Source organism: Choloepus didactylus, chromosome 20 (genome assembly GCF_015220235.1).
Source record: "Choloepus didactylus isolate mChoDid1 chromosome 20, mChoDid1.pri, whole genome shotgun sequence".
NCBI classification, from domain to species: Eukaryota; Metazoa; Chordata; class Mammalia; order Pilosa; family Megalonychidae; genus Choloepus; species Choloepus didactylus.
In genome coordinates, this window is record NC_051326.1 from 63,566,984 (window position 1) to 63,594,827 (window position 27,844).

Below are 27,844 nucleotides of genomic sequence, written 5' to 3' on the forward strand. Positions count from 1 at the left end.
AACATATATTCTGCCCAAGATAAACAATCGGTGTCACATTATCTTCACTTAGTTGTACAATCATCATGACTCTCAAATTTTGGGCAGTTATCATAACCAAAAATCCCCCTAATTCTTGTCCCTCTCCCCAATTATTTACCCCTGGTATTGCTGTGGTATTAGTAAGGTATTCCAATTAAATATAGTCCATAGTCTGCAATAGGTAATTTTTCCCATATACCACTCTGTTAACTCTTTGTACGAGTGTCATACCTTGGAAGTAGATCATGCAAGGACTTATTTATATTGGTCGTACTTATCTGTGAGATACATGACATTAAACAAACCCTTTCAATCATGTTTGCCTTCAATATGGAATTGATATTTATAATACCATTAACAAACTATCACCCCGTCCATTCCCATACCTTTAAGTTAAACCTGATTAACAAATCTGTACATATTAAGTAATCACTCCCCCTTCTCTAGCTTCTATCTCTAGGTCCCCTATATTGTATATTTTATAACTAATTATACATTATCAAGGGGGGGATCATATAGTGATATACAATATCTCTTCTTTGTATCTGACTTATTTCTCTCAGTATTGTCCTCAGGAGTCATCCATGTTGTCACATTTCAGAACCTCATTCCTTCTTACTGCTGCACAGTATTCCGTCAAATGTATATGCCACATTTTGTTTATCCACTCATTGGCTGAAGGGCACTTGGATTGTTTCCATCTTCTGGCAATTGTGAATAATGCCACTATGAACATCAGTGTGCAAATGTCTGTTCATGTCACTGCTTTCATATTTGAGTATATACTAAATAGTGGAATTGCCAGGTAATAGGGTAACCTGATATTTAGTTTTCTGAGGAACCACCAAACTGTCTTCTACAGCAGCTGTACCATTATACATTCCCACTAGCAGTGGATTGAGTTCCAGTTTCTCCATATCCTCTGCAATACCTGTAGTTTCTTGTTTAATGACTGCCATGCCTATAGTTGTGAGATGATATCTTGTGGATTGATTTGCATTTCCCTAATGACTGATGAAGACAAACATATTTTCATGTGATTTTTAGCCACTTGTATTTCCTCTTCAGAAAAATGCTTTTCATTTTTTTTTAAATTGAATGATATAACATATATATGGAAGAGTGGTAAGTTTCAAAGTATGAATTAACAAGTAGTTACAGAACAAATTTCAAAGAATGTTATGGGTTACAGTTACACTATTTCAGTTATTTCATGTTTCCCCCATTTTACAATTGAGCTGTTTGAAATTTTATCATTGAATTGTAGAATTCTTTTATGTATGCTGGATAGCAGTTCCTTATCAGATACGTGGCTTCCAAATATTTTCTCCTATTGAGTTGGCTTCCTCTTCACCTTTTTGACAAAGGACCTTTTTGACAAAGTCCTTTGATGCCAGAATCATTTGATTTTGAGGAGTTCTCAAATACCTATTTTTTCTTTCATCGCTTGTGCTTTGGGTGTCAGCTCTAAGACACTACCTCCTGTTACTAGGTCTTGAAGATGTTTCCCTAAGGTATCTTCTAGGAGTTATACTGGCTCTTATATTTTAGATCTTTGATCCACTTTTGAGTTTATTTATGTATAGAGATAGGGTTTTCTTTCATTCTTCTGAATATGGGTATCCATTCTCCCAGCCCCATTGTTGAAGAGACTCCTTTGTCCCAGTTCAGTGGATTTGGGGGCCTTGTCAAAAGTCAATTGACCATTTCAATAAAACTGAATTTAAGTAAAAAAAAAAAAAAAAGTCAATTGACCATAGATCCTGTGGGTCTATTTTGAACTCTCAATTTGATTCCATTGAACAATACATCTCTTTGTGGCAGGACCATGCTATTTTGACCACTGTTGCTTTATAATAGTTTTTTTTTTATTCAATTTTATTGAGATAATATTCACAAACCATACATCATCGAAAGTGTACAATAAATTGTACATTACCATCATATATTTGCATTCATCACCCCAATCTATTTTTTGAACACTTTCCTTGTACCAGAAAAAGTGAAAATAAGAATAAAAAGTGAAAGTAAAGAACACCCAAAACACCCCCCACACACCCTATTTTTCATTTAGTTTTTTGTCCCCATTTTTCTACTCATTCATCCATACACCAGATAAAGGGAGTGCAATCCACAAGACTTTCACAATCACACTGTCAACTCTTGTAAACTACATTGCTATACAATAGTCTTCAAGAGTCATGTCTACTGGGCTGAAGTTTGATAGTTTCAGGTATTTACTTTTAGCTATTTCAATGCATTAAAACCTAAAATGGTTATCCATATAGTGCGTAAGTGACCTCTTAACTTCATTTGGAATCTCTCAGCCACTGAAACTTCATTTAATTTCATTTTACTTCCCCCTATTGGTCAATAAGATATTATCAATCCCACAATGTCAGGTCCACATTAATCCCTGGGAGTCCTATCTTGCTTCACCAGGGAGATTTACACCCCTGGGAGTCAGATCCCCCATAGAGGGGAGGGCAGTGTGTTCACCCAGTGAGTTGGCTTAGCTAGAGAGAGGGCCACATCTGAGCAACAAGGAGGTACTCAGGGGGAGACTCTTAGGCACAATTATAAGCAGGTTTAGCCTCTCGTTTGCAGTGACAAGCTTCATAAGGGCAAGTCCCGTGATAGCTTGACACACCAAACCACCAGTCCTCAGTGTTTGCGAAGAACATCGTCAATAATCTGGGTGAGGAAGCCCAACAACTCTGCATTTTCCCCCAGCTCCTCAGGGAGGCCCTGCATATATATTTTTATTCTCTGTCCAGATTACTTTGGGATGTGTTGCTATTTCACACTAACCTATGCAAACCTACCAGGTATCACTTCCTATTAAAACTTTCATGTAATTATGGCATTTAAATGAACTGTGCAAATTAAATTGTTTAGGAAACACAGATCTTGAACCAACTGAACATCTCTTCCCTTGATCTCACATGGAATTTGAAGTTGTAAAACACAGTCAGTATTGTAGTTTATCCTTTGGCTCGATTTTCCCTAGTCCTAACCACATCTGCTTCATTCATATCTCTGTTTGAAGTCTGGATTCTTTTTCAGCTTTTTTAACAGTCGCTATATGTGCTAATACTGATATTCATATCTGCCGAGGTCTAGCTGAGTTTCAGGTTTCACACAGATACCCAAAGTTCCAGGGATCAATCAGGTTATACACAAAAGCATCAGCATCTCCGAATCTGGATGTAGCCATTAGATTTCAGGAATACATGTGACTGCTGTAAGACCTTACAATCTAGGGAGCATTACAATAAGCATTCCCCTGATAAGCTGTGCTCTAAGGTTCAATTCTGAGATTACAAATTGTAGTTAATCCATATTGGTGAGGGATTATAGTGTTTGCCTTTGTTTCTGGCATAGTTCACTCAAAATTCTGTCTGCAGGTTCCATTCCCCTCATTGTGTGACTCACAGCTTCACACCTCCTTGCAGTAGCTCAGTATTTCCTTGTATGCACACACAACAGTTCACCATTCTGTTACTCAGTCACTGTACCCTTAGACCACCTCTACCCATTGCAAATCATATATACTGTCTCCATAAACACTAGTGTGCAAATGTCCATTCATGTTCCTGCTCTCAGATCCTCCAAGTAAATGCTCCCTGTTGAGGTTGCAGGACCTTATGGCACCCACATCCTTGGCTTCATGTGGAACCACCCACTTTGCTCCAGAAAGGCTGTACCATTCTGCCTCCTAACCACAGTAAATACGTACATCCTCTCTCCATGTTTTCTCCAGCACTTTTATCCTTGTTTATATTTCTCCATACAATTTTATAGATATATATTCATACACCATATAATTATGCATGGTATACAATCAGTTGTTCATGGTATTATACAGTTGTGCACTTATCACCACAATCAGCACTTGAACATATAGATTACTACAGAAAAAAGGTTTTTTTAATCAGTAATGAAAAAGATAAGAAAAATAAATACCATACAATACAATACAATAGGGTCAGACAACAAAACCACCACGAATCCCATGTCCCTCCCTTATATCCCCTTCTCATACTCATTTAACTTTGGTATATTGCCTTTGTTACATTTAATGGAAGCATATTACAATGTTACCATGGACCATAGACTCCAGTTTGCTTTGTTGATATTTTTTCCCACAGCCTTCCCCTTTCCAACACTCTGCATGGTTGACATTCATTTGTTCTCCCACATGCAAAAACAGATTTATATTTGTATATTTAATCACAGTCATTGACCACTACAGTTTTTGCTAAGTTAAACAGTCCCAGTCTTTATCTTCTGTCTTTGCCGCAGGTGTCATACATGCTTCTAGCCCACCTCTTTCAGCTTTAATCATGGACATCTTTTTTCAGTATAGTTACAATATTGTGCTACCATCACACAGTATTATGCTATCTGTTTCTGGGTCTATACAATCAAGCCTGCTGAACATTCTGTAGTCCTTCAGCATCAAATGCCTGATCTCTACCGTCCTTCTATCTCCTGGTAGCCTGTTATCAGGTTCTAATTCTCAAAGTTTGCCCATTAATGTTCATATTAGTGCTACCATACATTATTTATTCTTTTGTTTCTTGCTAACTTCTCTCAACATAATGTCTTCAAGGTCCATCCATGTTATTATATGTTCCATGTCTTTGTTCTGTCTTACAGCTGCATAGTATTCTATCATGTATGTACCAGTTTGTTTATCCACTCATCCATATATGGGCATTTGGGCTGTTTCCATCTCTTGGCTATTGTGAATAATGCCACGATAAACATTGGTTTACTAATGTCCATTCTTGTGTTAACTTTCAGTTTCTCTGAGTATATACTTAGTAATACTGTAGCTTTGTAATATGCTTTAAAGTCAGGTAGTGTGAGACCTCCAACTTCTTTCCTCTTTCTCAAGATATTTTTGGCTATTCAGGGCACCTTGACCTTCAATAAATTGGGTTATTTTTTCTATTTCTGCAAAGAAAGTTGTTGGGATTTTAATTGGTATTGCATTGAATGTATAAATCAGTTATATAGAATTGATATCTTAATTATATTTAGTCTTCCATCCATGAACACAGTATGTTCTTCCATTTTTTTAAGGTCCTGTTTGATTTATTTTAGCAGTTTCTTGTAGTTTTCTTTGTATAGGTCTTTTTGGCCTTTGTTAAGTTTATCCCTAAATACTTGATACTTTTGGTTGCTATTATAAATGGAACTTTTTTCTTTATTTCTTCCTCTTGTACATTACTTGTGTATAAGAACACTACAGATTTTTGTATGTTGATCTTCTAGCCTGCCACTTTGGTGTATTCATTGATTAGTTCTAATAGCTTTGCTGTAGATTTTTCTGGATTTTCTACATACAGAATCATGTAAAGAGTGATAGTTTTACTTCTTCCTCTCCAATTTGAATGCTTTTTATTTCTTTTTCTTGCCTAATTGTTCTAGCTAAAACTTCCAGCACAATGTTGAATAACAGTGGTGACAGTGGGCATCCCTGTCTTGTTCCTGATCTTAGAGGGGAAGATTTCAGTTTCTCCCCACTGAGTTTAATGTTAGCTGTGGGTTTTTCATATACTGTTTTATCATATTGAGAAAATTCCCTTCTATTCGTATCCCTGAAAGTGTTTTCATCAGGAAAGGATGTTGAATTTTGTCACATGCTTTTTCTGCTTCGATCAAGGTGATCATGGGTTCTTCTGCTTTGATTTAATGATGTGGTGTATTACAATAATTGATTTTCTTGTGTTGAACCAGCCTTGGATACCTGCAATAAACTCCATGTGGTTGTGGTGTATAATTCTTTTAATGTGCTGCTGGATTCGATTTGCAAATATTTTGTTGAGAATTTTTGCATCTATATTCATTAAAGGGATTGTTCTAAAATTTTTTTGTAGTATCTTGATATGATTTTGGTATTAGGGTGATGTTGACTTCTTAGAATGAGTTGTGTAGCTTTCCCTCCTCTTCAATTTTTTGAAGAATTTGAGCTAGATTGGTATTAATTCTTGAATGCTTTGTAGAATTCACATGTGAAGCCATCTGGTTCTGGGGTTTCTGTTTTGGTAGTTTTTTTGATGACTGTCTCAATCTCTTTATTTGTGGTTGGTTTGTTGGGGTCATCTATTTCTTCCAAGGGTCAATGTTTATTGTTCATGCTTTTCTAGGAAGTTGTCCATTTTGTGTAAGTTGTCTAGTTTATTAGCATATTGTTGCTCTTAGTATCTTCTCATTATCTCCTTTATTTGTGCAGGGTAAGTAGTTGTGTTTCCTTTCCTATTTCTGATTGCATTGTTGTTGTTAGCCTAGGTAGGGTCCATCAGTTTTGTTGATTTTCTCACAGAGTCAAGTTCTGGTTTTGTTGATTTTCTCTATTGTTTTCCTGTTCTCAGTTTCATTTATTTTTGCCCTAATCTTTGTTATTTCTTCCCTTCTGTTTGCTTTGGAGTTAGTTTGCTGTTCTTTCTCTAGTTCCTCCAGGTGGACAGTTAATTCCTCAGTTTTTGCTCTCTCTTCTCTTTTAATATAGGTGTTTAGGGCAATAAATTTCCCTCTCAGCACTGCCTTTGCTGCATCCCATAAGTCTTTCTATGTTGTGTTTTCATTGTCATTTACCTTGAGATATTTAATAATTTCTCTTGTAATTTCTTCCTTTACCCACCAGTTTTCCAAGAATGTGTTGTTTAGTCTCCATATATTTGAATTTTATGACCTTCTGCCTGTTATTTATTCCAACTTCATTCAATTATAATCCAAGAAAGTATTTTGTATAAACATCAATTTTTGTAAATTTGTTGAGACTTGCTTTGTGACCTAACATATGGTCTATTCTAGAGAATATTGCGTGAGCACTTGAGAAAAATGTGTATCCTGCTGTTACGGGGTGTAATGTATAATTGTCAATTCTAGTTTGTTTATTATACAATTCAACGTCTCCATTTCCTTGTTAATTATACAATTCAACATCTTCATTTCCTTGTTAATCCTCTGGATGTTCTGTCCATTGATGACAGCAGTTTATTGAAATCTCCAACCATTATTGTAGAGTTATCTACTTCCCCTTTCAGTGTTTTTAGTGTTTTGTGGGAAAGTGAGTCTTCCATGTTGCCTGAGGCATATCTAGGGTGGTGGCTTAGAACGCTAAGCCACAGGCCTGCATGGAACACCATGCGGGCCCACCCTGTAAAGATATGTGTCTTGTGACTATGATGACAATGTTTACTATTGTCCTAAACCTAGATTGTTCCTTCTTATATGCAACAGGATGTAACCATAGGTATCTGGTGGGCTTTCCTGAGCCTGAGGACATTTAGTGTATACTCCCTGATCTTCTGAAATAAATAACTGGAGCAAAGTTGCATTATTGTCCACTTAGCATGAGTTGCAGTGGGCCCCCTGCTCTCTTAATTCTTAACTTTGTGTCTGTGTCTCATTCCTGCGCTGCCCTGTCAGCAACAGTGTTTGCCTCCTGAATTTTGGGGAACTCTGGCTTGATGCATAAATAATTTTGTTTGTTATGTGTTCTTGATAAATTGACCCTTTTGTCTCTTTTAATTGTTTTACTTTTGAAGTAAATTTGTCTGATATTAATATAGCTACTCCCACTTTTTTGTTGTTGTTGTTTGTATGAAATATCTTTTTCCAATCTTTCACTTTCAGCCTTTGTTTGCCCTTGTGTCTAAAGTGAGTTTCTTTTAGATAGCATATAGATGGGTCCTGTTTTTTAATCCATTCAGCCAGTCTGTGTTTTTATTGGGGAATTTAATCCATTAGCATTTAGTGTTATTACTGTAAGGGCAGAACTTTCTTCTGCCATTTAGTCTTTTGGATTTTATATGTCACATCTTATTTTTTCCCTCTCTGCTTTTACCCTTCCTGATAATCTTCATTTCTACACTCTTCTCCAAACCTCTCTCTCCTGTCTTTTCCTATCAGCCTGAAGCTCTTCCTTCAGTATTTCTTGTAGCACCAGTCTGTTATTCACAAACTCTCTCAGTGTCTGTCTGAAAATATTTTAATCTTTCCCTCATTTTTGAAGGACAGTTTTCAAAAATTCTCAGTTGGCAGTTCTTCTTTTTCAGTATCTTAAATATATCATACCATTGTCTTCTTAACTCTGTAGTTTCTGCAGAGAAATCTGTACATAGTTTTATTGAGCTTCGCTTGTATGTGATGGATTGCTTTTCTCTTGCTCCTTTCAGAATTCTGTGGTTGTCTTTGACATTGGACAATTTCTTCTGTAAGTGTTTGGGAGTATGTTTACTGGGATCTGTTCTGTTTCCGGTATGCTGTACTTCTTGAATCTGTAATTTTCTGTCTTTCTTAGGAGTTGGGACATTTTCAGTGAATATTTCTTCTATTATTCTTTCTTCCCCTTTTCTCCTCTCTTCTCCCTCTGGGACACCCATAACACATATATTCATGTGCTTCATGTTACAGTCAGCTCCCTAAGACCCTACTCGTATTTCTCCATTCTTTTCACCTTCTGTTCTTTTGACTGTATGAATTCACTGGTCCTTTCTTCTGCCTCTTCAGACTTCCTGTTTTATCTCTTTTACCTATGGTTTTCATTTTCTTGGCTCTGTTCTCTAAACTTTGGTGTTCAGTTCAGCTTATTCTAGGCCGCTAACTTACATTCTAGTTAGTTGATTGAAGTTTTTCACCTCTTATTTTTCTGTTTCTTGCCTTGTCTCTATGTAGCCTTTTTGTGTGAGGGTCTCCTGAGATATGGTCAGCCCCACTCAGGTTTTCCCAGTCCAGAGAGGCCCAGGTCTCAGGAGGAGGATATGGAGTTTCCTTAAGAATGAGGCCCTCCTGTGAGGCCTTTAGACTCTGTGCTTTTCCTGTGCTGTCCAGCAGGTGGCACTTTCCAGCCTGCAGCTCTCCCACCAGTGTGAGGAGATATGGAGCCTTTAGTTCTCCCAGTGACCCTGTCTCTGTCAGCATGGCTGACTGGAGCTGGTTTCTGAATTCCAGCCCCTGGGGTCTGAGTTCCCCAGTGGGGGGCTGCCACTGGTGCTGCACCACATCCCCTTTTTTGGGAAAGTTATGGTCTTTAGTGAATTTTCTTCCCCACTTGACTTATTGCTTTGTCCCTCAGAACTATCTTAGCTCTGTTCTTGCCTGGGCCTAAATTAAATTCCAAGTTTTTGAAGCTCTCTGTAATGGGCTACTTAGAATAGGTATTTTATAAAAGAGAAAAAGATTTAAAAAAAAGAAAGAAAAAGAAGGACCCAGTATAGACTGTTTAAAGAAAAGCCCTTTATTTCAGTCCTTGCAGTTCTGAGATGGCTACTGAAATGCAGAAAGACAAGGTGTTGGAGAGCAGTTGAGGAGCAATCAAGAAACCAGAAAAACCAGCTTTTCAGAGAAGGGCTTTGGCCCCTTGGGTTTGCATATATGCCTGATTCTGTTTGAGCCCAGCCCTTGTCTGTATTGTATTCACCCCCAACTCCAAAAGTCTTTGTTTTTCTTTTTTTTTTTTCTGTTTTTGCTAGCCTTGTCTCCTCTCTGCTGGGCTGACTGCTTCCAGATTCTCTGGTGCCTGGTCTCAGTTTATCTGTGGTTGGAGTTTTTGTTCAGCAGTCTGAGTTTGTTATTCAGTTCCTCAACTGCAGTTCTCCCTCCAAGTTCCCAGCATTGACATCCCCTCCTCCCTTGGGATTGTGCCTGGTGGGTAGGGGTGTGGGCCCCTTGACCACAAGAACTTACAGATTTCACTGATCTCAGCTTCTCCACATGTTTGTGACTGTTATATGATGTGTGTCCAAACTCAGATTTCTCTGCAGTGTCTGTTCCACACAGTTCCTGGTTATCTACCAGCTGCCCCAGAGGAGTAACTAAAACTTACACCTCACCACTCCGCCCTCTTGCCCTGCCCTTATAATAGGTTTTAAAGTCAGGAAGTGTGATTCCTTCTACTTCTTTTTTAGGGTGTTTTTGGTAATTTGAGGCCCCGTACCCTTCCAAATAGATTTATTAACTAGATTTCCAAGTCTGCAAGTTAGGTTGTTGGAATTTTGATTGGAATTGCATTGAATCTGTAGATGAATTTGGGTAAAATTGACATCTTAATGATGTTTACTGTACCTATCCATGAACATGGAATATGTTTTCACTGCTTTAGGTCCTCTTTATATTATTTAATAAATTTTTGTAATTTTCTGTGTAGAGATATTGGATAAGTTTATTCCTAGAAACTTGATTCTTTTATTTACTCTTGCAAATGGGATTTTTTTCATGAATACCTTTTCAGTTAGATCATTAGTGTGTAGAAACATTACTGATTTTTGTGCATTGATCTACACTCTACTTAATTTATCAGCTCAAGTAGCTCTGCCATTGATCTCCCAGGATTTTTGAAACATACGATCATATCATTTGTGAATAGTGAAAGTTTTACATCTTCCTTTCTATATGGATGCCTTTTATTGCTGTTTCTTGCCTAATTGCTCTGCCTAGAACTTCTAGCACTATGTTGAACAATAGTGGTGCTGGTGGGCATCCGTTTCTCATTTTTGAAATTAGGGGGAAGACTTTCAGTCTCTCACTGCTGAATTCTATGCTATCTGTGGGTTTTATGTATGCCTTTTATCATACTAAGAAGTTTCCTTTGATTCCCATCTTTTGAAGTGTTTTTGTCAAAAAAGGATGGTAGATTTTGTCACATCTTTTTTCAGCATCTATTGAGATCATCATTTGATTTTTTTCCCATTTGATTTCTTGATGTGTTGTATTACATTGATCTCCTTATGTTGACCTTCCCTTGCATGCCTGGAATAAACTTCACTTGCTCATGGTATATAATTCTTTTAATGTATCTTTGGGTTAAATTTGCAAGTAGTTTGTTGAGAATTTTTTCATCTGTATTCACTAGAGAGATTGGCCTGTAGTTCTTTGTTGTAGTATCTGTATCTGGTTTTGGTATTAGAGTGATGTTCCCTTCATAAGATCAGTTGTACTGTTCCTTTTTCTTCAAATTTTTTGAAAGAATTTAAACAGGAATGTAGTCAGTTATTTTAGGAAACTTTGGTAAAATTCCCCTGTGAAGCCGTCTGGCCCTTGGTTCTTCTTTGTGGTAAGTATTTTGATGACTGGATCTCTTTACCTGTGATAGATTTGTTAAGATGTTCTGTGGCTTCTGAGGTCAGTCTAGGTTATGTGTTTGCAGGAAATTGTCCATTTCCTATAATTAGTCTAATTTGTTGGTGTACATTTGTTGTTTGTAGTGTCCTCTTAGGAATTTTTAAATTTCTTTGGTAGCCATAGTAATGACCCCCCTCCCATTTCTGATTTTCTTTATTTGTATCATCTCTTTGACTTTGTTAGTCTAAGGATTTGTCAATGTTGTTGATCCTTTCAAAGAACCAACTTTTGGTTTCATTTATTCTCTCTCTCTTTTTCTTTTTTCTTTTTTTTTGTTTCTCCAGATCATTTCATTCTTCTTTAATCTTTATTTCTTTTCTTCTTACTTTAGGATTAGTTTGCTGTTCATTCTCCAGCTTCTTTAGTTGCTCAGTTTGGCCTTTGTTTTGAGCTCTTTCTTTTTAATGTGTTTAGAGCTATAAATTTCTAGCCATAAATTTCTCTCAGCACTGCTTTACTGCATCCCATAGATTTTTTTTTCACTTAGTTATTTTAATTGAAATATTTTTGAATTTATTATTTATTAAAACTTTTTTACCTGGCAATTTTGAGATATAGTCACATACCATACAATAATCCAAAGTTTACAGTGAATTGTTCACAGTATCATCATACAGTTGTGCTTTCATTGCAACAAATTTTGAATATTTTCAGTATTCCAAAAACAAGTAATAAAAATAAAAATAGGAATAGGAATAAAAATAAAAGTGAAAAGAACACTTAAACAACTCATCCCCACATCCCCCTCTATTATTCATTTACTTTTTTTCTTGCCATTTTTCTACTCTTGTCTCCATATACTGGATAAAGGGAGTGTGAGCTACATGGTTTTCACACTCATTTGTTAACACCGTAGAAGCTACATATACAGTTGTCTTCAACAAACAAGGCTGCTGCATTGCAGTTCAACAGTTAGAACTTCTAGCTGTTTTAATCTGCATTAGAATAACCCCCAGAAGGACCTCTTGACTCCATTTGAATCTCTCAACCACTGAAACTTTACATTGTTTCATTTCTCTTCCCCTTTTTTGGTCAAGAAGGCTTTCTCAATTCCAAGTTGCCAGTTCCTGTCTTATCCCTGGGAGTCATTTCCCACATAGGGAGGAGAGCAGTGATTTTACCTGCAAAGTTTGCTTAGAGAGAGGCCACATCTGAGCAACAAAACAGGTTCTCTGAGTGTGACTTTGAAGCATAGTTTTAAGTATGCTTATCTTCTCCTTTTCAGCAAGAAGTTTCTTATGGTCAAGCCCCATGATCAAGTCCTTGGCCTGTTAAATTGGTAGTCCCCAATGCTTGCAAGAATATCAGGAATTCCCTAGGCCAAGAAACTTCAGGAATGAAGGTTTGAGTCACCACACCAGGTAAAGAAACATGGCCAGCTGAAGTGCTTGCTGAGAGCCAAGGGAACATGGAATGGGTAGTGGAAGAAAGTAGTGATTTATATGAACTCTGACCACGTGACCAGTTATGGAAACAAGGACTATGATGGCATGAATATTTCCTTCTTGTTTTGTTATGAGTGTTTGTATTTGTCTGTAAAGCAAATGTCTTTGTTTTCTTCTCTACCTTATCCCCTTATATGACATAAGCTGTATTTTTCATTTCACAGTGTTTAAGTTAAAGGAAATCAATTTTAAGAGTTAATGTCTCCTATTCTGGAGAGATTTAGTGCATTTCTGGTTCTTCACAGGACAGTGGAGATTTGCTAGGCAAAACATATGTCTCTTATTGCTCTTTACTTAAAGATAAAGTATGGTTTTAAGAGATACTTACAACTGCCAAGTTGAGAAGGGGTGGACTGTGATGGTTAGGTTCATGTGTCAACTTGGCCATGTGATGGTGCCCAGGCATCTGGTCAAGCAAGCACTGGCCTGTTACTGCAAGGACATTTGTGGCTGCTCAGTAAATCAGAAGGCTGGTTTATTAAATCATTAGTCAATTGACTGCAGCTGTGACTGATTACATCAACAAAGGGCATGTCTTCCACAATGAGAGAATTCAGTCAGTTGGATTGAATCCAATCAATTGAAGTCTTTTAAGTGAGACAGAGGACCTTTGCCACTTATTTGGCTAGCCAGAAAAGCATTTCCTGAGGAGTTCATCAGAGTTGCCAGTTTGCTGCCTGAGATAATTGAACACCTTCATTTGAGTTGCCAGCTCGCTGCCTGAGGAGTTCATCGAACACCTTTATTGGATTTGCCAGTTCACTTCCTGCCCTACAAAATTTGGACTCATGCATCCCCACAGTTGCATGAGACATTTTTATAAAATCTTTTATTTAGATATCTCTTATTGATTCTCTTTCCCTGGAACCTGAACAATCTGATAAATGGTTCCACATGAAGCTGAGTATGGGGTTGCCATATGGTTCTCTGCAACCCCGTTATTGGGTCAGTATTCTTCATGATTCACAATGTATGGAGGTGGCCTAAGGTTACATTGACTGATGAAAAGAATGGTGAACTGTGGTGTATACATACAATGGAATATACAGCAGCTGCAAGAAGAAATGAAGTTGTGAGGTATGCAACTAGGTAAATGGACCTTGAGGACAGTATGTTGCATGAAATAAGCCAAAAGTGAAAAGACAGACATTATAATGCCTCACTAATATGGACTAACTATAATTTCCATACTCTGAGAATTGAATCTGAGAGCATCGGTTATCAGGGGAGGCTTATTGTAATGGTTCCTCGATTGTAAGCTCTTATAGAAATTACATCTATTCCTGAGTTGATCGTTATTTCTAAATTCTGAGATAATGAGTTCTTGTGTATAGCCTGATCAGTGCCTGGAACTTTGGGTGTCTGTGTGACGTCTGAGACTCAGAGCTAGAGTTTGGTAGCTATGATTGACAACTTTACTCCAAACAGCAAATGTTAAAGAAGGTAGAAAAGATCTCAGACTTCAATTAGAGATATGAACAAAATGGCCTTTGTGAAGACTGTTAAATCAGACTAAAGTGTAAAGGATGATATTGACTGTGTTTTAAAACTTCAGCTTGCTGTGTGAGACCCAAGGTAGAGATGTTTATTTCCTGGTAATTCTTTATTTTCTGTAGCACACTTATATAATTTAACTTGTATAGTCTGCTTATTCGAACACCATAATTATATGGAACCTTGAATAGGGATTGATAATCTGGTTTGTACAGGATAGTATGAAGCCTTTATATATCCCAGCATAATTTGGGCTGAGAATGAAAAAGTATTTGAAAAGCCCCCTTGAGAGACTGGGGTAAAATGTGGAAATATTCCTTATATTCTTGCAAGCATTGGGGACTACCAATTTTGTAGGCTGAGCCCTCGATCTTGGGACCTCTCCTTATGAAGCCTGTTACTGCAAAGGATTAGCTAAGCCTACTTACAATTGTGTCTAAGAATCACCACCCCACCCCGAGTACCTCTTTTGTTGCTTAGGTGTGGACTCTCTCTCTTATTCAACTTGGCAGGTAAACTCAATACCATAGGTTTTGATATGTTGTGTTCATGTTTTCTTTTATCTCCAGATTTATACCGATTTCTCTGGTAGTTTCTTCTTTGACCCACTGATTGTTTAAGAGCATGTTGTTTAACCTCCATATATTTGTGAAAGTTCTGGTTCTTAGGTAGTTTTGATTTCCAGCTGCATTCCATTATGGTTCAATAATGTGTTGTTGTTTTTAAATATCTAAAAGAATGTGTTTTTAATAACATCAATTTTTTTTAAATTTATTGATACTTGTTTTGTGCCCCTTCATCATGATGTATCCTGGAGAACATTCCATGGGTGCTAGGGAAAAAACTGTATATCCTGGTATTGTGGAGCATAATGGGTCTCCACATGCTCATAATAATTCATTTATGTGATTGTTCAGGTTCTCAATTTCCTTATTGATCCTCTGTCTGGTTGTTCTGTCTGTAGAAGAGAGTGGTGTATTGGAATTGCCCACTATTATTGTAGAAGCATCTGTTTCTTCATTCAGTTTTTGCTAGTGTTTGCCTCATGTACTTTGGAGTTCCTTGATTGGATGCATAAACAATTATGATTGTTATATCTTCTGGGTGAATTGTCTTTTTTATTAATATATAGTGTCCTTTGTTTCTTATGACATCTTTGCATTTAAAGTCTATTTTGTCTAATATTAGTATTGCTATTTCTGCTTTCTTTTGGCTGCAGCTTGCGTGGAATAATTTTTCCATCCTTTCACTTTCAATCTCTTTGTGTTGCTGGGTCCAAGATGAGGCTCTTGTAAGCAGCGTATCTATGGATCATACTTTTTAATCCATTCCACCACTCTGAATCTCTTAATTGGGGAATTTAATCCATTCACATTCAGTTATTACTGTAAAGGCAGTTCTTTTTTTTTCCTTTTCCAAGTACATTTTTATTGTGAAATTTAACATATATACATAACAGTGATAACTTTCAAAGTATGATTTAACAAGTAGTTAGCAATTTCAAAGAGTGTTATGGGTTACAGTTCCAGAATTTCAGTTATTTCCTTATTTTGAAATATTTATACAAAAAATGATAACTGTCAGAGCAAAGTAGAATTTAACAAGTAGTTACATAGGTAATTTCGAAGAATATTATGGGTTATAGTTTCACAGTCTCAAGTTTTTTCCTTCTAGCTATTCTGATACCCTAGTATCTAAAAATATATATATATAAACATTGAATATTCATAATCCTTTGTTAAATCCTATCTTGCCTTTTGCTATCTCTTCCTCTTGTTTAATCACTTTCTCAATCTTCAGGGGTGTCTAGGCAGTGACTACCGTAACCTGTTCATGTTAAAAAGGGGTGTCAACGTTATTGGGAAGGGGGCTGCATCTGGTTGTTACTCTTAAAGAAGCTGTTGCCTCTGGGTTTTAGGACTTGTCTGGCATAGGAACACTGTTGGATTTAAATTTCTGAGAGATAAACAGTGAAACTTCTATAGAATCTCAGGGACCTGCATATTTCAGGACTGCTTTTGGTTAGGGCTTGGCATACTGTGACCATTCTGGATGTCTGGTTGGAGCTTGCCGTAAGAGTAACCTCCAGGATAGTCTCTCAACTCTATTTGGAATCCCTTAGCCACTGTAACCTTACTTTGTTACCTTCCTTGAACCATCCATCTTATCCTTTAGTTTTTATTTGTTAAAACTTTTTCCCTCTCGCTCTTATTTTCCTTTATGTTATCCTTACTAATACTCTGCAGTTCTGTGTCCTTCTCCAGACATCTCTTTCCAGTCTTTCTTTTGCAGCCAACAGTACTTCCTTTAGTATTTCTTGCAGAGCAATTCTCTGGTTAAGAAATTCTCAGAGCATTTGTTTGACTGAAAAATTTTAAACTCTCCTTCACTTTTGAAGGGTAGCTTTGCTGATAAAGAATTCTTGGTTGGTAATTTTTCTCTTTCAGAATCTTAAATATGTCATACCACTGCCTTCTCAACTCCATGGTGCCTGTTGAGTAGTCAGTACTTAATCTCATTTGGTTTTGCTTGTATGTTGAATCACTTTTCTCTTGCTGCTTCAATACTTTCTCTTTAGCATTTGACAGTCTGATTAGTATATGTGTCAGAGTCGGTCTGTTTGTCTTTATTCTATTTGAAGTTCATTGGGCTTCTTTGATTTGCATATTGATATCTTTTATAACAGTTGGGAAGTTTTCCCCAACTATATCCCAAAGTCGTCTTCCTAGCCCATTACTCTTCTCCTTTTGGGACACCAATGTTTATTACATTTATGCACTTCATGGTGTCTATCATTTCCCTGAGACCCATTTCAGATTTTTTGATCTTCTCTACCATTTGTTCTTTTGTGCATTCACATTCAATTGCTCTGTCCTCTAATTCACTTAGTCTTTCTTTTGCATCTTCAAATTTGTTGTGGTCTCTAGTCTATTTTAATTTGATGTACAGTATTTTCATTTCCAAAGTATCTGCTCTTTTTCTGTTTACTCTTTCAAATTCTTTCCTACACTCTTTAGTGTCTTCTTGATGTCATTTATGCCTTTATGTCCTTTATGGCTTTAGAATGAAGTTGTTTTAGAGATACGTATGTACTTCTTTTTTTTTTTTTTTTTTTTTTTTTTAGTATATACCTTTATTAGCCTTGATTTTTTTTTAATCTTCATTTTATTGAGATATATTCATATACCACGCAGTCATACAAAACAAATCGTACTTTCGATTGTTCACAGTACCATTACATAGTTGTACATTCATCACCAAAATCAATCCCTGACACCTTCATTAACACACACACAAGAATAACAAGAATAATAATTAGAGTGAAAAAGAGCAATTGAAGTAAAAAAGAACACTGGGTACCTTTGTCTGTTTGTTTCCTTCCCCTATTTTTCTACTCATCCATCCATAAACTAGACAAAGTGGAGTGTGGTCCTTATGGCTTTCCCAATCCCCTTGTCACCCCTCATAAGCTACATTTTTATACAACTGTCTTCGAGATTCATGGGTTCTGGGTTGTAGTTTGATAGCTTCAGGTATCCACCACCAGCTACCCCAATTCTTTAGAACCTAAAAAGGGTTGTCTAAAGTGTGCATAAGAGTGCCCACCAGAGTGACCTCTCGGCTCCTTTTGGATTCTCTGTGCCACTGAAGCTTATTTCATTTCCTTTCACATCCCCCTTTTGGTCAAGAAGATGTTCTCCGTCCCACGATGCCAGGTCTACATTCCTCCCCGGGAGTCATATTCCACGTTGCCAGGGAGATTCACTCCCTTGGGTGTCTGATCCCACATAGGGGGGGAGGGCAGTGATTTCACCTTTCAAGTTGGCTTAGCTAGAGAGACAGGGCCACATCTGAGCAACAAAGAGGCATTCGGGAGGAGGCTCTTAGGCACAAACATAGGGAGGCCTAGCCTCTCCTTTGCAGCAACCGTCTTCCCAAGGGTAAAACCTGTGGTAGAGGGCCCAACCCATCAAACCACCAGTCCCCTATGTCTGTGGTCATGTTAGCAACCATGGAGGTGGGGTAGGCGAATACCCCTGCATTGTCCACAGGCTCCTCAAGGGGGCACTACATCTTTTTTTTCCCTTGTTTTTTTTTTTTTTTTTTAACTTTCCCTTCTTTTTTAAATCAACTGTATGAAAAAAAAAGTTAAAAAGAAAACAAACATACAATAAAAGAACATTTCAAAGTGACCATAACAAGGGAGTAAGAAAAAGACAACTAACCTAAGATATCTGCTTAACTTCCAACATGTTCCTACTTTACCCCAAGAAGGTTACCTAATATAGCAACATTTCTGTGAATTTGCTCCTACTATATCCATCAGAAATTAACAGACCATAGTCATTCCTGGGCATCCCCAGAACGTTAAATAGCTTATCTGTTCTTCTTGGATTATTGTTCCCCCTTCCTTAATTGCTCTCTATTGCTAGTTCCCCTACATTCTACATTATAAGCCATTTGTTTTACATTTTTCAAAGTTCACATTAGTGGTAGCATATAATATTTCTCTTTTTGTGCCTGGCTTATTTCGCTTAGCATTATGTCCTCAAGGTTCATCCATGTTGTCATATGTTTCACGAGATCGTTCCTTCTTACTGCCGCGTAGTATTCCATCGTGTGTATATACCACATTTTATTTATCCACTCATCTGTTGAAGGACATTTGGGTTGTTTCCATCTTTTGGCAATTGTGAATAATGCTGCTGTGAAAATTGGCGTACAGATATCTGTTCGTGTCACTGCTTTCCGACCTTCCGGGTATATACCGAGAAGTGCAATTGCTGGATCGAATGGTAACTCTATATCTAGTTTTCTAAGGAACTGCCAGACTGAATTTCAGAGTGGCTGAACCATTATACAGTCCCACCAACAGTGAATAAGAGTTCCAATTTCTCCACATCCACTCCAGCATTTGTAGTTTCCTGTTTGTTTAATGGCAGCCATTCTAACCGGTGTTAGATGGTATCTCATTGTGGTCTTAATTTGCATCTCTCTAATAGCTAGTGAAGCTGAACATTTTTTCATGTGTTTCTTGGCCATTTGTATTTCCTCTTCAGAGAACTGTCTTTTCATATCTTTTGCCCATTTTATAATTGGGCCGACTGTACTATTGTCATTGAGTTGTAGGATTTCTTTATATATGCAAGATATCAGTCTTTTGTCAGATACATGGTTTCCAAAAATTTTTTCCCATTGAGTTGGCTGCCTCTTTACCTTTTTGAGAAATTCCTTTGAGGTGCAGAAACTTCTAAGCTTGAGGAGTTCCCATTTATCTATTTTCTCTTTTGTTTCTTGTGCTTTGGGTGTAAAGTCTAGGAAGTGGCCGCCTAATACAAGGTCTTGAAGATGTTTTCCTACATTATCTTCTAGGAGTTTTATGGTACTTTCTTTTATATTGAGATCTTTGGTCCATTTTGAGTTAATTTTTGTGTAGGGTGTGAGGTAGGGGTCCTCTTTCATTCTTTTGGATATGGATATCCAACTCTCCCAGCCCCATTTGTTGAAAAGACCATTATGACTCAGTTCAGTGACTTTGGGGGCCTTATCAAAGATCAGTCGGCCATAGATCTGAGGGTCTGTCTCCGAATTCTCAATTCGATTCCATTGATCTATCTGTCTATCTTTGTGCCAGTACCATGCTGTTTTGGCAACTGTGGCTTTATAATAAGCTTCAAAGTCAGGGAGTATAAGTCCTCCCACTTCGTTTTTCTTTTTGAGATTGTCTTTAGCAATTCGAGGCATCTTCCCTTTCCAAATAAATTTGATAACTAGCTTTTCCAATTCGCAAAGTAGGTTGTTGGAATTTTGATTGGGATTGCATTGAATCTGTAGATGAGTTTGGGTAGAATTGACATCTTAATGACATTTAGTCTTCCTATCTATGAACATGGAATATTTTTCCATCTTTTAAGGTCCCCTTCTATTTCTTTTAGTAGAGTTATGTAGTTTTCTTTGTATAGGTCTTTTACATCTTTGGTTAAGTTTATTCCTAGGTACTTGATTTTTTTAGTTGCTATTGAAAATGGTATCTTTTCCTTGAGTGTCTCTTCAGTTTGTTCATTTCTAGCATATAGAAACATTACTGACTTATGTGCATTAACCTTGTATCCCGCTACTTTGCTAAATTTGTTTATTAGCTCTAGTAGCTGTATCGTCGATTTCTCAGGGTTTTCTAGATATAAGATCATATCATCTGCAAACAATGACAGTTTTACTTCTTCTTTTCCAATTTGGATGCCTTTTATTTCTTTGTCTTTCCGGATTGCCCTGGCTAGCACTTCCAGCACAATGTTGAATAACAGTGGTGATAGCGGGCATCCTTGTCTTGTTCCTGATCTTAGAGGGAAGGCTTTCAGTCTCTCACCATTGAGTACTATGCTGGCTGTGGGTTTTTCATATATGCTCTTTATCATGTTGAGGAAGTTTCCTTCAATTCCTACCTTTTGAAGTGTTTTTATCAAAAAGGGATGTTGGATTTTGTCAAATGCTTTTTCAGCATCTATTGAGATGATCAATTGATTTTTCCCTTTTGACTTGTTAATGTGTTGTAATACATTGATTTATTTTCTTATGTTGAACCATCCTTGCATGCCTGGAATATACCCCACTTGGTCATGGTGTATGATTTTTTTAATGTGTCTTTGGATTCGATTTGCAAGTATTTTGTTGAGGATTTTTGCATCTATATTCATTAGGGAGATTGGCCGGTAGTTTTCCTTTTTTGTAACATCTTTGCCTGCTTTTGGTATTAGATTGATGTTAGCTTCATAAAATGAGTTAGGTAGTGTTCCATTTTCTTCAATGTTTTGAAAGAGTTTGAGTAAGATTGGTGTCAGTTCTTTCTGGAAAGTTTGGTAGAATTCCCCTGTGAAGCCATCTGGCCCTGGGCATTTATTTGTGGGAAGATTTTTGATGACTGATTGGATCTCTTTGGTTGTGATGGGTTGGTTGAGGTCTTCTATTTCTTCTCTGGTCAGTCTAGGTTGTTCTTATGTTTCCAGGAAATTGTCCATTTCCTCTACATTCTCCAGTTTGTTGCCATACAGTTGTTCATAGTATCCTCTTATAATTTTTTTTATTTCTTCAGGATCTGCAGTTATGTCACCTTTTTCATTCATTATTTTGTTTATATGGGTCTTCTCTCTTTTTGATTTTGTCAGTCTAGCTAGGGGCTTGTCAATCTTGTTGATCTTCTCAAAGAACCAACTTTTGGTGATATTTATCCTCTCTATTGTTTTTTTGTTCTCTATGTCATTTATTTCTGCTTTAATCCTTGTTATTTCTTTTCTTGTACTTGGTTTAGGATTGGTTTGCTGTTCATTTTCTAGCTTCTTCAGTTGATCCATTAGTTCTTTGATTTTGGCTCCTTCTTCCTTTTTAATATATGCGTTTAGTGCTATAAATTTCCCCCTTAGCACTGCTTTTACTGCATCCCATAGGTTTTGGTATGTTGTGTTCTCATTTTCATTTGTCTCTATATATTTAGCAATTTCTCTTGCTATTTCTTCTTTAACCCACTGATTGTTTAGGAGTGTGTTGTTTAACCTCCAGGTATTTGTGAATTTTCTAAGTCTCTGATGGTTATTGACTTCTAATTGTATTCCATTGTGGTCAGAGAATGTGCTTTGAATAATTTCAATCTTTTTAAATTTATTGAGGCTTGTTTTATGTCCCAGCATATGATCTATTCTGGAGAAAGTTCCATGAGCACTAGAAAAGTATGTGTATCCTGGTGATTTGGGATGTAATGTCCTGTATATGTCTGTTAAATCTAATTCCTTTATCAGATTGTTTAGGTTTTCAGTTTCCTTATTGGTCTTCTGTCTGGTTGATCTATCTATAGGAGAGAGTGATGTGTTGAAGTCTCCCACAATTATTGTGGAAACATCAATTGCTTCCTTTAGTTTTGCCAGTGTTTCTCTCATGTATTTTGTGGCACCTTGGTTGGGTGCATAGACATTTACGATTGTTATTTCTTCTTGCTGAATTGCCCCTTTTATTACTACGTAGTGGCCTTCTTTGTCTCTCAAAACATCCCTGCATTTGAAGTCTATTTTATCTGAGATTAATATTGCTACACCTGCTTTCTTTTGGCTGTAGCTTGCATGAAATATTTTTTTCCATCCTTTCACTTTCAGTTTCTTTGTGTCCCTGTGTGTAAGATGAGTCTCTTGTATGCAACATATTGATGGTTCATTTTTTTTTGATCCATTCTGCGAATCTATATCTTTTAATTGGGGAGTTTAATCCATTTACATTCAACGTTATAACCATGAAGGCATTTCTTGAATCAGCCATCTTATCCTTTGGTTTATGTTTGTCATATTTTTCCCCTCTGTCTATTAATATCCTTTATCGAATCTCTTTAGTACTGAACCTTTCTCCAAGTCTCTCTGTCCTTTCTTTGTTTCTCTGTCTGTAGGGCTCCCTTGAGTATCTCCAGTAGGGCAGGTCTCTTGTTAGCAAATTCTCTCAGCATTTGTTTTTCTGTGAAAAATTTAAGCTCTCCCTCAAATTTGAAGGAAAGCTTTGCTGGATAAAGTATTCTTGGCTGGAAATTTTTCTCACTCAGAATTTTAAATATATCGTGCCACTGCCTTCTCGCCTCCATGGTGGCTGCTGAGTAGTCACTACTTAGTCTTATGCTGTTTCCTTTGTATGTGGTGAATTGCTTTTCTCTTGCTGCTTTCAGAACTTGCTCCTTCTCTTCTGTGTTTGACAGTGTGATCAGTATATGTCTTGGAGTGGGTTTATTTGGATTTATTCTATTTGGAGTTTGCTGAGCATTTATGATTTGTGTATTGATGTTGTTTAGAAGATTTGGGAAGTTTTCCCCAACAATTTCTTTGAATACTCTTCCTAGACCTTTACCCTTTTCTTCCCCTTCTGGGACACCAATGAGTCTTATATTTGGACGTTTCATGTTATCTATCATATCCCTGAGGTCCATTTCGATTTTTTCAATTTTTTTCCCCATTCTTTCTTTTATGCTTTCATTTTCCTTTGTGTCATCTTCCAGGTCACTGATTCGTTGTTCAACTTCCTCTAGTCTTGTACTATGAGTGTCCAGAATCTTTTTAATTTGGTCAACAGTTTCTTTAATTTCCATAAGATCATCCATTTTTTTATTTAGTCTTGCAATGTCTTCTTTATGCTCTTCTAGGGTCTTCTTGATTTCCTTTATCTCCCGTACTATGGTCTCATTGTTCATCTTTAGTTCTTTGAGTAAGTGCTCTAGGTGCTGTGTCTCTTCTGGTCTTTTGATTTGGGTGCTTGGGCTTGGGTTATCCATATCGTCTGGTTTTTTCATATGCTTTATAATTTTCTGTTGTTTTTGGCCTCGTGGCATTTGCTGAACTTGATAGGGTTCTTTTAGGATTTGTAGACCAATTGAAGTCCTTATCTCTAATTTATCAGATCTACAGCTTCGTGGAGTACACTTTCTCTAACTAACCAGCAGGTGGCATCCACGAGCCACCTGTTCTCCACAAGCCAGTTCTCCCCTGCTTAGTCTTTTTGGTGAGTGGGGGAGTGAGTCTTGTGGGGTCCAATTGGTGTACCAAGCTTGCGTGTGTAGTTGGTGTTGCCTGCCCTGTATATGGGGCGTGTTTCTGGGTAGTGAGGGAGGGGGGGGGTGGCTCTAACAATCAAATCTCCCCGGTGATCCTAGAGTTTTAAAGCTGCTGCAATAGTCTAATCCTTCAGTTCAGTCCTGCCACAGTTTGTCTCTGCCACTGACCCACAAGTCCTTGGTATTGGCGTATGGCTCCTGAGACTTGCAAGTGGGCCCCTCTTCCAGGCTGTGCACCCCGGGTCCTCTGTTGAGGGATGACTGTGCTCTGTCACAGGTGAGTGCCGTCCCCCCAGGGCAGTTCTGGGCTGCTGGGCTGTGTAGGGAGGCTCCCAGTCTGCTCAAATGATGGCTGAATGGGGCTTTGTTAATTCACACTGCTCCACCTTCCCAGCTCTGGGACAGTCAGCTGAGGTTGCAGGGAAGGCTAATGTCCACGCCCAGTTTTGTGGTGTGTGCCTGTTATTTGAAGCACTTCCGTCACACTGGGTTGTCTGGGGCAGCTCTGGGCTATGGGGCTGGCGATGGTCAGGAGTGTTTCCTGTCCACCAGGATGGTGGCTGTGAGCGGACACCCCCCTTTTCTTGGGAAGTTGTGGTGTTTAGTGAATTTTCTCAGCCACTGGATTATTGCGTTTTGTCTCAGAGCTCTCCTAGTTCTGCTCTTGACTTGACCTGCCCAAATAGCAAGTCTTTGAAGCTTTCTGTATTGGGCTTCTTAGAGTAATTGTTTTAGAAAAAGAAAAAAGGATTAAAAAAAAAAAAACACAAACAAACAAAAAAAAATCGGGCCCTCCTCAGAGATCTAATGGCTTATTGAAATGCTAAGAGACAAAGCAACCAGGGCCATTAAGGAAAGGTCCACAGGGCAGAGAGATCAGCTTTTCTTCAGGATTTGCATATGTGCCTCAGGGCCCTTCCCCTTTCTATGTTCACCAGAACTCCAAAAATCCTCTGCTTTTATTTTGGAGTTTTTCGTGTTGTTTTTTTTCTATGCCTGTCTCCTCTCTGCTGGGCTGGCTGCTCTCAGATTCTCTGGTTTCTGCTTTCAGTCTATCTATGGTTGGAGTTTGAATCAGTAGAATGAGTTTCCGATAAGGGCTGCCACTGCAGTTCTCCCTTCTCCTTCCCGGAGCTGACAGCCCCTCCTCCCCCGGGACTGAGCCTGGCAGGGAGGGGCGCGGGTCACCTGGTCGCAAAAACTTACAGATTTCGCTGATCTCAGCAGTTCCACGTTTTCATGAGTGTTGTATGAAGTATGCCCAAAGTCAGATTGCTCTGTGGTGTCCAGTCCACTCAGTTTCTGGCTTTCTACCTACTTTCCTGGGGGAGTAAGTAAAGTCGCAGGGTCCCGGGTCTGGCCCGACAGCCTCTGACCAACGCAGACAACTTCTGCCTCTCAAAATCTTTGTGGCTCCGGTCGTATGTACTTCTTTAATTAGTTGTTTGACATTCTGTGTCCCCTCTGGGTTTTTAATTTCATTGTTTTGCTTGGCCATATTTTCTTCAATCTTCATATGCTTTGTGATTTTCTGTTGACTTTGTCACATTTTCTTATCTTAATAAGGTTATTTTGGAAGAGGCAAGTCTATTTGTACATGTGTATAAAATTTGGCAGAAACACCATCAGGGTGTACTTTCCCTCTCCTCCCAGCAGATGGGTTTTTAGGTCCCCTCTTCCCCTCAAGCCCACTTTTCCCTGATAGTGGCTGTATGCTGGTGTGTGTTTGTGTGTGTCCATGTGTCCAAACCCAGCAGAAATCCAGTCAGTCCAGCAGTTCTCCATGCACACTGGAGACTGCCAGCCCCAGGGGTGGGGAGTAAGTACTATGCAGTTCATACGAGAACCCGCCTAAGGGCACAGTGGATCTGGTGATTCCCTGGCCTCCAAGTGGGCTGTGGTGCTTCTTCACCTTCCCCCACCATCAGCCACTTCAGAGGTGTAGTTTTAGTTGACCCACAACATCCCTGCCTGCCTTGCATCCACAGTCCTCTGGAATGGGTGAGGGGCTCCTGATGCTTCCATATGGCACCTCCCTTAACCCTGTCTCTCTGCCTATGCACAATGCAGGCTTCTGTGGTAGAAGAGTAAAGGCAGCAGCACACAGACTGTCTTTCTCACCTGCTTATTTCAGATTGGCTCTGCTCAGCTCTGTGTCCGCTTTCTTCCCATTGTGAGCACCCCTGAATCCTCCCTAGAGCCAGGCCCCCACTTTGTCCCACCTCAGAACTGGCAGGTAGGCACTGCATATTGTGCCAAGATTTCTGTGTGCTGCCAGCAGAAGTCCACTGGTTCTCACATTCCCTTCCAGCTGCAGTGCTGAGAAGGGTTTTTTCCCCAGCTGGTTGCTGAGATGAGAGTGCAGTAGTGCAGAGCTCTTCCCTCTCCTGCTCCATCCTGCCAGCCCCAGTGGAAGTCATGATTGACTTTCAGTTGTAATTTTTCCTCTTTCCCATCTAGGTCCCCACTGTATATTGTAGAGGTCCTTCTCTGGCCACTTACGCCCTAAAAATGCTGTCCTGGTCATTTTCTGCCTTTTCTGCAGTTATACCATGGGAGAGAAGTTTGCTCTGCCTCTCCTATTCTGCCATCTTCCTGGTAGTCCACCATAGAATTTTTAAGTTAGATATAAAGAACATGCTAGCATACTATGAAGAAATGGTCTAATGAAGATGTAGAATTTGAAGTTGCTCTAAGGATGTAATCTACATTGCAAATTCTTTTCAAAGTGAGACAGGATGCAATCTAAATATTTTATTTAGGGTTTGGCCTTTGAAAAGACATGGGCATAGTTTTCTAACACATTGGAGCAAGGAAGGAATTGGAGGGCAAATCCCTGTGCATATTATTTTTTGGATGGTGCAAAGGTGATTCAACTCTTGTCTGAAGAGATCCATTTTCTTAATGAGTTAACTAGGTTAAATTATCAGGTGAGAGAAGGTGTAAAGATTGGAAAAATATGGAGAAGTTTGGATGTAAATATTGAGGGTTTGATGGAAATCTATTTTACTAAGGAAACATGAACTTAATGATTACAGGCAGTGTTTATTGCCCATATGATATGTAGATAATTTTGAATTTATGCGGATATGATTGTGCCACTTTTTATATTTTCTCCAGCAGGATGCAGCTGTGTGCTAAAATCAGGTGAATATAAGGCAAATGGAGGGGTTCATCCACTGATGGAATTTCTCCAGGAAAGGAGGGATTAATAAGGGAGTTTAAGCCGTTTATAAGAGCGACTATCAGACAAGGATGAAGTAGAAGACCAGTTTGAATTTTTTGTTTAATATTTGTATAAGGCTGTTTACTTCACACAGAAAGGATGGGATGAATAGACTGTGGGCCTGTATAAGTTGAAATAACACTTAATTGCAGGTGTTCATACAAAGAGTCTGGTAATATAGGAGGGTGTGGTCAGTCCATTCACCAAGGAATCCAGAAAACTTGTAGCAGTGAACAGGCCAGAAAATTTTAAAAATAGGAAGAGAGAGACAGGCATTGGCAAAGGCAGCAGCTGTCCCCTTTGTAGTAAGTAATGTTCCCAAAATGAATTGAGTGAGAGGGCTCACGGGAGATGGGGTCCTTCATTTGTCTGTAAAGTTGTGATCTATGCTCTTCTGCCAAGATTCATTTGAGAATTAAAGAAAATAGTAGCTATCTAACATTGAAGTGAAATCTTCCAAGATTTATTCAAAGCATGTTATAATATTAAACTTATAAACTCTCTGAGTTGGGATCTGTTACTGTCATTCCCACATTTGAAGAGCAAATTGAGGAAACAAAAGATAGACTATTTGCCCAAAGTGGCTCATCTAAGTGACAGACCTGGAATTAAAACCATAGCAATACAGCTGCAAATACTGAGTGCTTAACAGTGCCAGGAAGAAGCTTCCTGGCTTTTCCTTCATTGCCCAATGAGGAAAACCTTTGAGAAAGAAAGCTCCAGGCATGACTTGTGTAGTCCAGCTATTCTGAGTTGCACTGGGAGGGTGAAAATTTCAAAATTCCTTCTTTCGCTAATGGAAATAACCTTTTTTATAGTCCTCATCTTAAGGAGGTAAACACTCCGGTTATAAAAGTGACTCTCTCTTTGGGTCCAAAATGCATACATATTTACTTGCCTAGATATTTTTGTTTGTCTATGTACACACAACAAATAAATTATGCACAC

General features: G+C 38.2%; 1 long non-coding RNA gene across 1 annotated transcript in view; it reads left to right on the forward strand.

The window, feature by feature from the left end:
- Positions 1-12,999, forward strand: part of LOC119516784 — a 50,382-nt gene extending 37,383 nt beyond the window's left edge. The window contains exon 3 of the long non-coding RNA XR_005213372.1: positions 12,383-12,999. This is a non-coding gene — a long non-coding RNA (uncharacterized LOC119516784). The remainder of the gene's footprint in view (positions 1-12,382) is intronic.
- The last annotated feature ends 14,845 nt before the right edge of the window (positions 13,000-27,844 follow it).